Consider the following 6,345-nt stretch of genomic DNA (forward strand, 5'->3'; position numbering starts at 1 on the left):
TCCATTTCCAAAGGTTTTTCCATGTCAGGAAGAGAGCCATTCCTCATGGCAACTCTTACCACCTATATGTAAAGCTCAATCTCCTGTTTGTTTTTTTGAATCTCATTTTCTTGTGAGACTCAATTGTGTGATCAAGCTCTTTTTTCCATTTGTTTGTCTGTCTTTAATCACTTTAGTTTGCACATTCAAAGCCAAAGAACTTTTATTTTACTCTACTATTATGCCATTGACAAATTTTTGTGATTTTTTGGCTTCTACACTGCAAGGATTTTACTTTGCTGTCTGGTTGCAGACATGAACGATGTGCTCATTTTTATTACTATTTATTATAATAAGATTAGTGTGATCGAATCTTTTACTGAGTTATTCAAGTGTTAGTTTACATTTGAAAAGCTTGCTGATTGATATGAATGTTAAGAATGGTCTCATTTCATCCTTTCCTTTTGGTAATGTTAAGGAAAAAAAATCTTCAAATGGAGGAATGTTGTTTTTAGAGAATTTAAAATAGAGTTGGGAGGCCTCTGCTTTCAGACCTCAGGCTCTCAGACCTCAGACAGGTCTACAGGTGAACTTTTAAACTGGCTGCATGCAGGCCTGTGCTCATATTTGATCTGAACTTCAAAATACTGTTAATCTCTGTTGAACTTCTTTACATGGACCTCTTCCTCCTACATACTCGGGGACTGAGACTATGTCCCTTACAAGGCAATTTAATGCTTGCCAAAAATTATCATAATTTCTAACAGCTAATGTAATGTCCATTCTCATTGAGATTTAAAACATAAATTCAGCCACCATTTTAAAAATCATTGGAATATATTTTCAGTATTGCTTGAATGTGCATTTTCCAAGATTGATATTCTAATTAGCATATATTTTAATTGCGTATATGTGTGTGTGAGTGTGTATATATATATATTTTAACTAGGTCAACTAATTCTTAACAATATCAATTTATGAGATATATTTATTTTTAGCTTCACAATTGAAAACTAAATCTGTTGATACGAAGATTTAGATTTTTGTCTCAAATCTTACAAATTAAAATTGAATTTTATTTACTCTTAATAGCATTAAAATGTGACTGAATTTAAAAATGAAATTAAAATTTCATTTTCAATAAATATATATCAGTAGAAAAATGATAAGAAAAATAGTACTTCAGTAGAAAGGTGACAAGAGAAGCAGTCTTTCCTAGAGATGTTAACATTATACTAATCTTACCACATAACAAGAGAAGTAATTTTTTCTCAATTACACTAACACTTAAGTGATTAAATATTAAACTGAGCACAAAGACATAATTATCAATTAAAAGGAAAAATTGAAAAATTCTCAATTAAATTCCTTAATCACTAAGACTATTTAAAAAGTATTTGAATTAATTCTTATTTTGTTTTCCTATATTCTCCTATTTTAGTTTCATTTACTTACAAATATTTGTGCATGTGTCTATACGTTATGTCAAAGTCATATTATTTTTACTACAGAGTTTACATTTTTGTTTGTTTGGTTGTTTGTTTGTTTTTGAGACAGGGTCTCACTATGTAGTTGAGACTGACCTGGAACTCACTATGTAGCCTAGGCTGGTCTCAAACTCACAGCTATCCTCCTGCCTCAGCCTCCAGAGTGCTGGGATTACAGGCATGCACCACCATGCCTGGCTTAGTTTACATTTTTAATTTTGAAAGATCTATGATTTAAACCAGCATTCAATAAATATTTGTTGACATGTATTTTAGTAAAATGCAAGGAACAATTATGGTACTAATGGATGTTACCTTAGAATGATGAAGCTATATATTTCTTAAGCATTAGGAAAATCTGACTGTGAGTCTAATGTAATGTTCACCAAAATAAAAAATTAAAGAGAAACTGGAATTTATCAATTGAGACATTAGTTCAGAAACCTCTTCAGATATTAACTCAAATCAGACATTAGTACAGATACAATTTTGTAAGTGTGGGCTTAGCTAAAGAACACATATCTCTGGAAATAATTTAAGAGATTTTTGTTTTTGCTCCTTTTATTCATCTATTTACTTTTTAGTGGAACATTTTACATGTGCATTTCTATGTAGCACTGTATAGTTCATAATTTGATATACCTGTGCAATGTATAATAACCAAATTACAATTATAAACAGTGTTATCTTCCCAAATTGAAATTTCCAGTACTTATTTACTAGATATGAGGAACATTTGCAAAAAAGTATTGGGATGGCAATATAAGATGTGAAAAAGAAAAGAACTTATTAAAAATGAGAATCTTGATGAAGTAATGAAACATATCAACTATAATTAAATGTGAGTTGCAAGTGTCTTATGAGTTAAGACCACTTTCAAGGAAAATAACATTTAAGAAGTCTATATTTGTTCTCATATCTTATTAAATTGTAATATTTCCTATCTACAGATTTAAAGCTAAAATTTAACTAGTTTTTGTATGTCAAAAAATCTGTATATATTAATAGATGAAACATTATAAAAGAGTGTATTTTGGAGCCACTTACTTGAAATTAAAATATCAATATATTTTATATTCAACCTTATATATCATGTGGATAACAGAAAATAATACACATTTCTGTAGTTATTATACAGGAAATATGACTTTTATTTGTATTAGTTATTATACAAATAAACTAAGCAATAATTATTGACATTTATGATGCTATTAATACCATTATGCATACTTATGTATGTATTTATTCTACAAAGAATCCACAAACTTTATCAAGATAAAGTACATTTATTTTATTTTTAATACCATTCCTAGAACATTATGTAATTTGTGTAAGTTTTTGCCTGTAAATGTGCTGTTATAAAACAGCATAGATAAGTACAAACAGAGCTCCTGTTTTGCATAATGGAACCGTAAATGACAGCAATATGGACTTCCATATGTCCTAACAGTGTCTTTTCTATTTTACTTTGCTATGTACGCAAATGACCACATTAATGAGAATTACCACAGAATTGTATTAGCAAAAGCATTATCTATCTGAAGCACACACTATCTAATGTGTCCTGAAAGGAGTCTGTATTTGAAACAATAATTTATTGTGATCCCAGAGATTTAAACAGGAACACAAAAGTTGATAGTAGGTTTAATAAGCTCCTATCTTGGTTTATAATATTGATAGGAGTAGTTGTGTTCTATCTTTGAACACTCTATCTCTTGTAGTTACATTCTTGGTCCAAATATCAAAGATAGATGTTTCCTTGCTTGCAAAGCACGATCATTTGCAAGTGAACATTCTGTATTTGATAAAGAAAAATAATATCCAGTAACTGCCACAAACAAATCAGAGGGGTGACGATAAGGGAAAGGAGAGGAGGAAGAGAAGGGAAAAGGAGGGGAGAAGAAGGTGCATTTGTCGTCCCATTTGCTGGGATAATTTAAACGTACTTGGTTCAGAGATTGAGAAAGTCCCTTAGGTATTTGTGAAACTAATTGTCCATTATATTACAGATGCAGTCCAAAGTTTTAAGAACTATTACTTTTGCAAAGTGAGAGTATGGCCCACTGAGAACATACTGGGATGAGGAACAATGTGTTTCTGAGATTATGTTGAAGAAAAAATATGCAAAATTGAATAAGCAAGTTTCCCTTTAGAAGCTCTCCACAGAAGCCATACCCACTGAAATAAAATTTGAAGTATTAGTATGTGAGTTTGTATCCTTTACCTCAATCTATTTTGATATCTGTTTGATCTTAGAGATATTTCTATCAATCACTGTCATTAGGACTAACACATTAAACAAAAGAATTATCTGCTAGTAACTTTCCTCAGTTTAAAAAAGTATTTAAAAGTCATATAAATCTGTATAAAATTTTTTCTCTTTCTCAAGCATATTTTTAGTATTTTATAGAAAAAATAGTATTTATATAACACCAATAGAGTGAAAACACCTAATGGAAGAAAACATTAAGACAGATGAGTCTTCTTAGTCTTACTCTGATGAAAGGTACAAGTTGTGAATCTTGTGTGCACTATATCAGTTGGCAGTTCATTGGTTAAGAGTCTCATTAGAGGCAAATTTCTGAGATTTACAAACATAAGATGTAAATTAACATTTTTTAGAGATTCTTTTTAGAAATCATAGTTTATATTGCAGTATTAATGTCTTTGAGTCACATGTTTGCTTTTAAATTGTTTTTATTATCACATGCATATTTGAAAATGCACTCCTATATTACATAGTTGGGTAAGGTTTGTAATTGTTTCTCCATGTGTAAACATTACACCAATAATAAAGAAAAGATTTCATCATTGCAGAAGGTCTTCTCATAGTATTTCTTAGTCAATCTGTTTTTTCATTTAGATAAAAAATATAGAACTCGCCTTCTCATTTATAACTAAAGAATGTAAAGTTGCACATGCGTTCTGCTATACTATGGTCTATTTAATTTGGAAGATTTTCCACTTAAATTTCATTTAATTAAAAATATTTTTAAATTTCATATAATGTCATCTTTACCAATGTGATAACTAAAAGTAATTTAAAATTAGAAGTATTTCAATTCTTTGTGAACTATTCATGTCAGCATTCAATTTACTTAAATTTTACTCAAAGGATATGTGCTAATTTATCTTTTAAGATTTACTGGGCTGGAGATTTAGCTCAGTGGTTCGGTGGCCTGCCTGCCTTGCAAGAAAAAAAGATTTACTACTATTTCTCATGCCCAGTATTTGTTAAATCAGAAGTTCCATTTTTCTCAATGGATGTCTAATTTTTTGCTATCTATGTAATGTAACTATTTCACATAAAATTCTATATATGGATTGCTATGTTGAACTGCTGATAACAAAAAATATGGTCCTCAAGATATGGTCCTCCTGCTTCTTTATATTATTATATATAATAATAGTCAAATAAGAAGCAAACAAGTTTTATAAATTTACAGTATTTTATGTGAAATTCTAGATACTTTCTGAAATACTCAAATATTTAGAATAGCATGGTTAATACAAGCAAGTAGCTTTTTATATAAATGTCACATATGGAGTTGAAAATATTTTATTTTCTATTTATTAAAAAATATAAATATCCACACATAGATAAAAACCTTTGCTTTCTGTAAAATAAGAATTAGTCTTCACAAAACTTAACATCTACATGTTAATATTACTTGTCCTGTGTTGTTATTATTTTCAGTCAGTAAAATAGCCACTCACAAATTCCTTATTCATAGAAAATTTAACAGATGAAATTTCTCTTTTTCTTGGAAGAAAATGATCTTCAAGAAATGCTTCAGTTTAATCACTACAGAAAGAAATGAGAGACTCATAAGCTCCAAGAAATAATGTCTATATTTTCTTTGTCGATATTACACTGGACAGCATATGCATTCATTTCATATTTATTTATTTGTTTGCCTTTTGTTGCTATCAGGACTTGAAAACAGGGTCCATTGAATTACATCTTCCCTTTTTTTTAAATTCTTTTTTTTTTCAAACATGTTCTAATTAGATTGCTAAATTGTCTAGCTTCTGCTTGACCTCATGATCTCCCTGCCTCAGCCTCACAAGTGGTCGAGATTATAGGTGCATGCCAACATGCCCAGAAATTGTCCTCTGAAGAAACAAATCTGAGTTTAAAAATTAAAATTTTGAAATGTGATGAATAAAATTGTTGCTGAAGTTCACTACCTAGCAACTCAGCTTGTATCACTCCTTAAAGTATGCTATTTAGAATGAATGAATTTGAAATTATTTGTATGTTGTAATAAAAGTTACCCACCTGTGAAAAATAAGGCTTCTGCCTTCTAGCGAAATAGTTTAGGAGTCTGCTCTGCTGACAAAGCCTTTTGTGATGTTCAATTCATTACCATTCATGGCAATACAAACAGATGTCCTTGTTTTTACAACAGTCTGCTAGTTATACTGTTTTATTCAACATTACTTTATATTAAAGTGAATATCTTAGGATTTAACAAAGCCAATCTTGATGTAGATATCCTATGGGAAATTACATGATAAAATGACTTCCATAACTAATTTTATTTCTATGAAGTTGTGATCACCATTATATTAAAGATACAGAATAATTGATATCATTATATCTGTTAATATCTTTGTAAATTATACAACAATTAGTAAAATACATTACATGCTTTATATATAGCTTAATTTTAGAATATTCTTCACTTCTAAGTTAATATTGTACTGTAAATATCAAAAATATCATTAATTTCTCATTGATATTAAAATTAGATATTTTATAAACAAGACAGGTTTTTTCCCTGAGCAAATATTATAATGCTTGTGCCCAGAGTAGGATTTCTAATAACTCAAGAAAAAATAGAATATAAGGACTGTCTTTATAAATTATTTATTC

Source organism: Fukomys damarensis, unplaced genomic scaffold (genome assembly GCF_012274545.1).
Source record: "Fukomys damarensis isolate Sample0158 unplaced genomic scaffold, DMR_v1.0_HiC HiC_scaffold_38, whole genome shotgun sequence".
NCBI lineage: Eukaryota > Metazoa > Chordata > Mammalia > Rodentia > Bathyergidae > Fukomys > Fukomys damarensis.